The following is an 11,232-nucleotide window of genomic DNA, read 5'->3' on the forward strand; positions in this document are numbered from 1 at the left end:
GAGAACTTGGCGTGAACTGGTTAAGACAAGAGCACGCAAGAGATCATTGATTGATTGTGGGGTTTAACGCGCCGACGCAACGCAGGCGATGAGGCGCGCCGTAGTGGAGGGCTCCGGATTAATTTGGACCACCTGGGGATCTTTATCGTGCGCCGAAATCTCGTACACACGGGCGTTTTTGCTTTTCGCCTCCATCAGAAAAGCGGCCCCCGCGGCCGGGAATCGAACCCGCGACCTCGTGCTCAGCAGCGCAACGGCTTAGCACGCAAGAGATCACGCCACGAACGTTGGACAGAGTGTTCTCGTAGGTGGAGTTGTACGATACCGGGCGCTCGTCACGATGCGTACTCTCACTTGCACTCGGCATTTTTTTTTCTTTTTTATGTGCCCCTCACATCAAGCCCACGCGCAAGCCTGCACGACGCCTGGCGCTCCTCACGAGGCGCACGCTCACGAGCGTTCGGTATTTTATTAGTATTTGTTTCGGTTCATGGATGGCGCAACCAAAAGATTGACCAGCTCTGGGCTCAAAACAAGCCTTCAACGTCGGCTACCGGGACGTTTTGCGGCGAATCACCGTTTCGCTTTCAGAAAGGATCCGCTACTTAGGAAAGTTTCCTTCGACACAAGCCAGTTTACTCCCCGATACAGCTGTATATCAGCGGCCGCATTCGGTGAATATTCTAGTACAATAGTTGTCTTGCATATTCGCTGAAAAGCAAATGTCATCTTATTCAAGATCACTACCTCGAATTATTTCTCAGCATTGCTCCATCGCTGGTGTTATGTATTTCAGGCTGTGTTGTGCTGCTCATAGTGTTACATAAATATCGTTTTTTTTTGTTATTTTAGATTCCAGGCAGTAACTCGCCCCCTCCGCTGAATCAAATGATATAAAGCCGAGAATCTGACAGCCGCCACTCGTTACTGGAGATCGTCAGAGCAATTATTTCTTGGCCCACACCCTCAACGGTGCAGATCGGCCCAATTGTGGGCGGCGCAAACCACAAGTTTCCCCTATGGTATTTCGATGACTTTCCTTTGTTTTCACAATTGGTTGCAGCTAGGGCTGTCAAGCTTTCAAAACTTCTACAGTCAAACCTTGTAGCGCACGAAAACATTCATGTTATCCCTTTAACCCTACAGTTTAATCTCTCGCCTTTCTAATTAAAAATAGTAATACCAGGAATCAGGTATTGAAAACATACCGCTAAGTTTCGCGGATTCTCACCTTTCAATCGCACCTACTATTTAGACAGGTGAATCCAACTTCCTTCTATGAAGTAACTTGTGCCTACGCATATTTATTAAGTCACTTGTGCTTACAGCTACGCAAAACAAGGCAAAACAGATACGTGTGCCTGCCAGGGATCGAACCTGGGACCTTCCGCGTGTTAGGCGGATGTGATAGCCACTACACCACAAGCACCGCTGTCGCTGTTACCCCGAAAGGCGCATCTCTTGGCTGAATTATTTCTCCCTGACCTACTTTCGCAACCGGTTGCTCCTGTCCCACTGGCGCCGGTGCATATCGCAACCGTCGCGCAAAGACACGCTAACTTCCATGGCAGCGATGCTAGTTGATAGCAGCCCGTGCACGCGGCAGGGTAACAAGGCAAAGGGAAGTGGCGCTCAACTCCATACGCATCCATTCGCGCACCTTTCTAACCCTAACTCTGCACTTTAGGGGTGCAAGACCGTGGCCGGATGCCGAATCTTCATACAAAGCACATATAAGCTTTTCACGTGACTAGTATGTGTCGCCGAACCCCGGAAGGTTCTTCAACGTTGAGTTTTACTGGGAAGAATTTTTTCCCGGGTTAACTAGGACCCCAAGCTCGTTAACAGTTTAACCGGTACCTGCATCAGCGCAAAAATGCATAATCTAGAAAACTTAAAGCATTAAACGTTTATAATCGCAAACATGCAAACTATTTGTTAAGGTAAATTTTGTAAAACAGGCGTTAGAAGAAAAGAGACTAAAAATAAACTAACGAGATAAAAATTCCCCGCATTTCCCCGAGGGGAAGAATGTGAAAGTGCGAATGCACGAGTTGAATTTGCGCGGTTCGGTAATGTTCGCGAAAGAGAGATCACACACACACACACAACTACAAAGAAAGAAAGATGCATTTATTCACAGACACCTATTTGTGTTGTCGTTGTACTTGATTGCTAGAGCGGATCTCAGCTTTGAAATTTCGTGTCAGTACTCCTTTAAGCGGGTGCATTAGCCCTTCTCACGCCCGATTCCTGGCCAATCCCCCGCGTGGGTATGTGCCATGTCAGCGGCCAGGCAGCGCGCGCCCATCTCCCCCCGTTGCCAAGGAAGACGAGGTGATTCCTGGCCAATCCCCCACGTGGCTATGCTATGCGGACATCGCCGGTGGACGCAGGTTCAGGGTCGCTTAAGAAGTGCATTCGCACTAAAAAAAACTCAATTACCCCTCTGTCGAAACGACAACGGTGGCAGAATGCGAAGCTTTCTGGTCAGGACGGTGTGCTGCACTGCTCTTGTTCTAATTAGTGCTTTACTAACACGGGAGTTCCATGGCTTTCCCTAGCATTCAACCATCGTGGTCATTACACCGAGGGGTGCATTTTCTGTTTACCAGTGCGTAGCATTCTTTTCGCAGTTCTTCCACAGCCGGGACGGTGTAACGGCCTGCATATGCACAAAAAGAAATAATTGGCGGAAGTAACCAATTTTATCATTATACCATCGTAAATGGAGATAATTGGTCGAACGGTATTTTTAGAAACCAAATAATAAGGAAAAAGAAAGAATAAAAATTTTGCAAAAATGAATTTATGAAATCGAAAATATGTAGCGGGTTCGTCTCCTCCGAAAACGCAGGTAAAATAAAAATGACCGAAAAAGAATGATGGAAATACGAATAAAACAATGGTTAACATGAGCAAACGTTGCAACGTCCTACATTCCCACAAAAATACACAATTAGCGGAAGTGACACCTTCAGTCGTTATAATTGCGTAAAGGGAGATAACTACCGAAGGAAGTTGTGAAAAACCAAAAAAATGAGGAAAATAGAAAACAAACATTTTGCAAGAAGGTATGACGAAATAAAAAATCTTAATCTTGTACATCTCTGAAATACAAGGACTAAATTAAATACGCCCGGATAAGAACGACGGAAATACAAATAAACGAATGGCGAAAACGAACAAACCACGTAAAGCCATGCAGTTCCACAAAAATGCTCAAGAGGCAGGAGTAACACATTTAATAGCTATAATAGCGAGAATGGAGAGAATTTGTAGAACGGAGTTTTGAAATACCAAAATATAAGAAAAATATACAAAATGTTTTTACAGAAATTAACGGACGAATTTAAAAATATGCATCTTATACCGGTATGTTACCTGCATCTTACCGGTACTCACCTACGGGGCACAAACTTGGAGGCTCACTAAGAGGTTCAACTTAAATTGGGGACGGCTCAGCGAGAAATTCAGCGGAAGATGATAGGTGTAACATTAAGAGACAAGAAGAGAGCGGAGTGGGTCAGGGAACAAACGCGTCTTGAGGACATACTAGTAGAAATTAAGAAGAAATGGACGCGGGCAGGGCATGTAATGCGAAGACAAGATAACCGCTGGTCTTTAAGAGTAACAGAGTGGATCCCTAGAGAAGGGAAGCGTAGCAGGGGGCGGCAGAATGTTAGATGGGCAGATGAGACCAAGAAGTTTGCAGGGATAAATTGGTCACAGTTGGCACTGGACCGGGGTGATTGGAGAATAATGGGAGAGGCCTGTGCCCTGCAGTGGGCTTAGATAGGCTGATGGTGATGATGATGATGATGATCTTATACATCTCCTCTATAAAACTTGGATTCAACCGGAAGTGCCGAGAAGAGGACGCTGAAAATGCGAACGAAGAAATTGCGAAAATGGGTCCACCCTGCACGACACCTTGCATGTGCGGGAAAATTCGTAATTAGGAGAGTAGATGTAGATCGATAGACAACTTGCGAGTAGTATTTGCTCAGCACTCAGAACTTACTTCTAAAGCTATTCTCAATTTTACTTGCTTAAACATAATTACTTTGAAAATATTATCATTTTGACGTTAAGGTTCCATCATTATACGTTATTAACCCTGCTTATTTGATATGACACAGAATTGTATGTACAGTAAAATCTCATTAATTCGCACTCAGGTAATTCGAACTTCCGGATAATTCGAACTGACGCCCTGGTACCGGTACAGCCCTGTATAGTTTAATGGGGGAAACTCCCGCGAATTCGAACGCGTCGGTATCCGGAACGGTTAATTCGAACGGGATCCCCTGTTTTCCGTCGCTCCTCGCAGAAGACTAGAAGACTTAGGCATAGTGATTAGAATGTGCTGCAAATCCAAACCAAACCACGTTTGCGCGGGATGCGAAATACCGAAACAGAAAAGAACCGCGTATTGCGCGTGCCACGTTGCTGCGACAGCTTGTTTCTCTTCCGCAGCAGGCGCCGCGCCGCCGATGCCAGTGCTCGGGCACATGCCGTTGCAGGTTTTCTTTGTGCCTCGGTCGCTGGTCTAAGCTTGTGATCATGTGGCGTGACCAACAAGCTCAGCTGAGTGAATTGCATGAATTTCTTTTGCATAAATTCCAACTATCGTGCGGGCTAGGGATTTAGATGTCTATAATCGCCTCATGCCTAATTCAGATGCGGTGTGTGTGTCTGATCTTCTTCTTTTTCTATAATCACTATAATGGTGTAAATTTAAATTATTGGAGAAAAGAAATGAAAGAAATCTTCAACAGAAGAAAATAACCCGAAGACTTTGGCTACTCATGGCCAGATGTGGCTCTAAAGAACTCACAATATATACAAGCGGCGTTAGAAGACTACGCATTACAGACCACTCTCTGGATTTCTGCAGGTATTTTTTCCACGTTCATGGAGCCCTCTCCATATTCAAACTGCTTCGACCGTGCCGTAATGGCGACCGTGCCGTAATGGCGGAATCGGATAGGCCAGGCATGCCTGTACCGAATCAAGAAACTGGTGGGTGACCGGCGGTACGCGGATTCGTACCAAGTATCTCCCGAGTGCGGGGCGAGTGCTGTACCTCTGAGCCATGCACCACCGCAGCGATGGCTCAGAGGTACAGCACTTGCTACGTATGTGGGAGGTACCGAGTTCCAATCCGCGTAACGGCGGTCCTAGCTTGCGCGATTCCCTAAAACGTTCCATATTTACACAAACAATAAGGATGCAATGCAAAGGAAAAAAGAACATAACGACGATTATGAGGCAGCGTAGTACTTTCATCGGTTCCTTCCTTCGTTGCACATAACAGCTTAGGGTTTTTGTCCAGAAACCGGAAGTTTTGTGGGGCTAGTGTGCCCAAAATATCTGTGAATTGGAATCGGAACAGCTACAGAATATTGCGTGCCGCGTGACACCTAAGCGTGCAAACCTGAACGGGAGCGTAGAAAACGTACAGGCAAGCTGCTCAACACCCTGAACATATAGGAAGCTGTGGCGTGCGCCAATCTGCTTGCTAGCGTAATTCGTGTCGTAAGGCAAAGGAACGAAAGCGACAAAAAGGCGCAAGCACAGTGTCGCAGTAAAGAAGCCGGTCGAAGGAATTCGCACGAGAACACGACAAAACGACAGCGAAGGAGGGGACCCAAATATGAACAGGCGGTTGATGAGTATAACAAGGCTTTCGACTTCAAAGTAGGTGTGCTGACTTAAGAACCCCAAGAATTTTTTTTTTTTGCGTCGGTTTTAACGCACCGCTTTCTTAATGCAGTATACCTGGGACCGTGTACCGCATCACAACCCCTTCCATATGAACAGAAAGGATATGCGGACAAGGAGGAACGGAAGAAAGAGGTAACAAAGAAAGGAAGGTTAGCAACGCTATAGCTTATTATACTCTCTTCCGAGTGGTTACAGGGGAAATATTGCCAAAAATAAATACCGAAAACAGAAGGATAGATTTAGGAGCAAAGTATAGAGAGATATTCGCGGTGTTAGGGACTAGACGTTTGACTAAAGTCGTTGTCACAGAGTGTTTCGGGTTATATAGAATTTTGCTCAAGTTCGTCGTCCGCAAAGGGAACATGAGCGCCTTCGTCACCTTGGAGGCGGTTGACGAAGAATGCCAGCGACGTAAGTACTCCTCAGAGAGCCCATTGAGTCTTTATTCCAAAGGGCTGACGAAGGGTGCTTTCTGCTGGATGAAAACGTTGGCACTCGCATAAAACGTGCCGTGTAGTGTTTGGCGCCGCGCAAAATTTGCACGTCCCACTTGGTACAACACCGCTCTCCCTCCAGATCAAGTAGGAATAAGACTTCGTGAATTCCACCATTACCCAGAGATGGCAACGATGGGCGGCCTACTAGCGCGGGATACTTAGTGAAATGGGACGCTGGAATCACGAGTCAGTGGCACCGAAACGGGCGCTGGTGAATTGCTGGGTTGTCCATTTGGAGTGTTGTCTACCAGGAAAGTAAGCGGAAAGTCCTGGCTCCGTGCTTTCCAAATAATGGAATGCGTATTGTCTGGTCATTTGAAAAGTGTTCGTCGTGGTGGCCCGGCCCAAGCATGACAAAGTTGTTCGGGAAGAGTATATCTGCTTTAAAAAAACATAATGAATAAATAAACTAGCAGCGATGTTTAAATTAACTAGCCATTGAAATGATAGTATGAAATACACGTTAAATAAGCCGACACCTGTAGAGCCGCCATCGGCTTTTGGCTGAGTAGGGCATGCATAAATATTACAGTGAATCGATACGGCGAGTAACAAAATGCTATCAACATGTATAGGCGGCGGAAGCTGCGATTGGCTGTACGAGTTCCTAAGGCCCCTCATATTACTTAGGAGCCTTACGAGTTCCGGGGGCGCTGCGCCATCTCTTGAGCAGCTCTCGCAACTATGACATCGCTATAAAAAATGTCAGGAGCTCCGAACGAGCAGCTCTCGTAGCGACGCAGTGCACTTTCAGTCATCCAATTTTAGCCGCTTTCATCGCCTGAAGCAGGAACAAAAAAAAATGGCTTTGCTGCTATGCGGTACAGGTTTATTACACTCCGAAAAGCCATTTTGTTTACTAGGTTTCATCAGGAATTCGTAATTTCTGGCTTTTTTGTTTCGGACTGCCCTGCGTCATTTTATTTACTGCCTTGTGTTGGCTGCTACCCCAATTACCTTCACAAGCCCATTTACACCTCATATAACGGGGCAATGAGCGGGAAATTTCGAATCCGGCTTTTTCACGACCGCTGTGTAGGCACAAATGTCTCCGCCGAATGAAGCTGTAACAAAATATCATATGCCCAATCCTTCCAATTAAAGGAAGTTGTATGACGTCATCATGGTTCCCTTTAAAACAGCTTGTACCACAATCTAGGGGTAAATGTCGCCGGAAAAGCGTGAATTACGGCGGGAAGAAGCTTGTGACGCAATAAAGGCGTCTCTGTCGGACAATGATTTGATGTACGTACTTTTTTGCCAATGCGGATGCACATTGGCCATCATTACATTACAATAAGAAATCTGTTTACGAAGTTATTTATACATGTTATGCGGAAAAAGTCCCCTCTAAGCTGCAGCAGAACGGTCATCAAAGTTTTCAAAGGAGGTGTCAATGAATTCACCGAAGTAATTTATTGAAGCGAAATTACATTTTTTCCGTGTAACATTTATTTGCAGTCTTTGTTGTACCAGTAGGAGTATTTATATCTAGCGTCAGCAGAGATAACGAGATATTATTGGTAAATATTTGCAAGAAGGGCAAGGGCAAGGTGGCTCGTGCGCATTAAGTGAACAGTATTTACAGGTTTTGAGATATTATTGCTGATTTAGAAACTTATTCCAGAATGAGGACACACAGTCCCTATCAAGGAACTAACCATGGTGTGGTCCGAAAGGAATAAACTGAGGTGGTGTTGCCCACAAAACTATCTCAACAAAAAATGTCCTACAATTTCGAAAATTTATACCGAAACGTTTTGAGAGTGATGCGACCATTCAGCCCATTTATTTTTGGTTTTCATTGTCTTGTCTGTGCACTTTCGATTTATTTGGATAGATTCAGCGAATTTTGTTGTTCGGTTAGTTCTGTTACTTTTTGTTTATCTTTACACGCTACATCTGAAGTACAATAACAAAAAAATGTCTTCTGTCTACGTACTTCTGTCTACGTACGTCTGGGCGGAAATGGGGTATTACATAATTTGGGCTTTTTCCACGACTTGGCCCCCGGATCCTGCGCGTTTTTCGGGTTTTATTTTTGTCTTATTTATGTGAGGGCAGTGGATTACACGAACCTTTTTGTTTCGTTAAATTATTTCTTGTCATTCGTGCTTTGTGTATTACATTTCTTTTGATATTCTTCCACCAGTATTCTTCATATGCACAATTATACAGAATGAATGTGTTCTTTTTGCCAATATGCATTCCTGCGCCCACGGGGGCTGCTTTTGTACGAATTTATGTGTCTGTATTCTTTCAAATTTTTTAAAATTTCATTTAATCGGGCGCATGGGGTCGATCTAAACCTTTTCGTGTTCCTGGGTAATTATTGTTGTTATTTTTTATTCCTAAAATTTTTTTCCACCAATAATTTGCGTTTACACTTTTACACTAGTTCGGTCAGTTAACTTCGCTTATCGCGCATTTTTGAGCAGATAAGGGATTTTACATGGTTGGTGCTCCGGGCTACGCGTAAAACAATGTATACTCATTAAAAAAAATGCTCAAAAGCATGCTGGATTGGGCAGTACATGCTTCGCTTATACAAACAATATATGTACTGGTTACGAAGCCGCGCCTTTTTCCTTGGGTCATGTATTACTATAGTTCCCAGCTAGGGTGAGAAGGAGGGCCACGATGTGTAGGGCGTCTGGCGCAGCCTCTATCTACCGGGTTACCCAGACACGTACAAACACTTCTATCGAAGTTCCATGCTTCTGATATCGAGGGTGGAGATATGTGCCTCATAGACTGGAAAAGAGGCAACTGGTTATGAAAGTAGGTCGGCGCGAAATCTTGCAGCCGACCAATGCGGCATTTCAAGCTCAGCCGGCGGCTGTGCTTGTGGTGTAGTGGTTATCACATCCGCCTAACACGCGGAAGGTCCCAGGTTCGATCCCTGGCAGGCACACGGTTCATTTTTTTCAAGTACGCCAGCTGAGCTTTTCCAAAAAAAAGGGAGCGGACACGGATTGCGAACTCAACAACTGCGGCCGCTATTCATTTACGTGTCTATGTCATGATTACCTACGTTTCATGAAGGCGGCCACGGATACAACTTTTAGAAATGTTAAGAGAATAAGAGGGATAATTTCGCGTAATAGAAGGTCCCGTTAGAGCAGTTCTGTAAGCTTGGAAGCAGTAGATAGGATAATAAAAACGGCAAACTTTACCCTGTAAAATCCACTTTCCGATTGTGAGCCGTGGTCTTGGCCGCCCATATGCGTACCGCCGCAATCCCCAAATGCTAAACGTGCTGTTTGCACAACCCCGAGAACACCGTGACGTCATGCGAGCACCGGAAGGCAAATCTGTTATTCGTGTCAACCGGCGCTGTGTTCATCTGTCACCGTGAGAGGTGCATGCCAATAAAAAAATCCCACTGCCGATCGCCGGGGACGCGGGAGGGCCATCAGATGCACGGCTTTCTCTAACCACACAGAGTTGGAGACGTAGCCACGAATGTAAAAGAAAACCAACAAAATGATATTTATATAACACTAGGAAAGGCACAGTGCAGAGTACAAATGCACAAATACAAGCAATGAGAGAACGTTGAGAGAAAAATACAAAGTAGCAATGTTAAAGAAGACGACATGGACAATTCTGTGAATGTTGAAAAAATGGCACCCTCTAAATCTTCCCTGAAATTTCAAGACTTGTTGTGCACCAGCATTCCGTCGCTTGTGTTTCTTCTAATATTTATTGACAGCTTTACTAAGCAGTGAAATGGGCTCCTATTAAGCCAAATCGGGCGTCTTGTTGTTACGCTTGATGTATTTCAGGTTTGTGATTATTCTGTCTGTTTTATATTAATCTAGATTTACTTGCTATAAACAGGAAATATCTGAATTCGCGAACACGCAATTTCGTGCAGATAGAAGGCGTAGCACTCCTGGCACTCTTTTACGATTTGTTGTCGTGTTTCCGTTTTTTTCCTGGTTGCTTATTATTGTCTCAGCCATGTGAAGATAATTGATTAGACAGCCTTTTTTAACTTGGTTAGTTGATTTGTAATGTCTTCTGGGTTTGTTAATTTGTTATGTGTTTTCTTGCTTCTTATGTCGTCCGACAATCTAAATTTGCACTATTGTAATGATTAAGCGTGCTAACTTCACCAATCATGCGTTTTTGTGCACATACCACGCGTTACATTGTTCAAGATTTTTTACGACACTTTTGCAATGCTTCGGTCTGGTTTTCGGATTTGTTTCTCTGAGTTGCAGAAGGAGGTAGATTATACAGACATATGTTTCACGTGGATAGTTCATTTTTATGCGTGTACTTCAGGTTTCCATTTTAATTATGATGAGGACGTTGATGGTGAAGCGGTCCTTGGGAGGTTTGTGCGTAGGTAAACCTTAATACTTATACATATTAGATCTCGCTTGCAGTCGACACATGCAATTGTTAGAGTGTGATTTTCACGGCGAAAAAGTAAGTGCACCAATTTGTGATACTGGTGAAGCTTCCGTTCCAGCTTCAACCTTACTCAACCTCAAATTCGTCAGCGGAGGTTGAGGTCGAAAACCCGGATTCAACTCACACCGTAACTGACTCCTTTCGAATTTACTTCAACCTCACATGGCATGGTGACGCTGAGATCCATTTGAGGTTGGGGTTGTGGAATACGTGTTTTCTTAGGGGCGACCTAGCCGGGCTCTACGGCGTAGGCCACCATGCTAGCTCCCGGTGCATCAACCACACGGGCCAAAGCATTAAAGGCAGCCCAGAGAGGTTCGCCGATACGAGAACACAGAAGACAGTAGTGCCGAATCACGGCCGTTTATTTGGGATGTCCCAAATCATGCGAGCACGAAGCTCGATGGCGCACACGAACCACGCCATCCGGTCGTGATCGCGAAAAGGAGGCAAGCACTCACAACGCTGGACAACAGTCCCCACCTGAGAGACATGGTCCGCCACGGCCGCGTTGTTCAGCCGATGTCACCCAAAACGGCCCTCCGATCTGACTCCTCGTCTCCCGCACGCACACTTTCGC

General features: G+C 45.1%; 2 non-coding genes across 2 annotated transcripts; one reads left to right on the forward strand and one right to left on the reverse strand.

Annotated features, from left to right (window-relative positions):
* Nucleotides 1–1,356: 1,356 nt before the first annotated feature.
* On the reverse strand, nucleotides 1,357–1,429 carry Trnav-aac (transfer RNA valine (anticodon AAC)). The gene has a single exon. It is a non-coding gene; the product is annotated as a tRNA-Val (tRNA).
* A 7,639-nt stretch (nucleotides 1,430–9,068) lies between these two features.
* On the forward strand, nucleotides 9,069–9,141 carry Trnav-aac (transfer RNA valine (anticodon AAC)). The gene has a single exon. It is a non-coding gene; the product is annotated as a tRNA-Val (tRNA).
* The last annotated feature ends 2,091 nt before the right edge of the window (nucleotides 9,142–11,232 follow it).

This window comes from Haemaphysalis longicornis, unplaced genomic scaffold (genome assembly GCF_048455015.1).
Source record: "Haemaphysalis longicornis isolate Haplotype H1 unplaced genomic scaffold, Haemaphysalis longicornis Haplotype H1 scaffold_3, whole genome shotgun sequence".
Classification (NCBI taxonomy): domain Eukaryota; kingdom Metazoa; phylum Arthropoda; class Arachnida; order Ixodida; family Ixodidae; genus Haemaphysalis; species Haemaphysalis longicornis.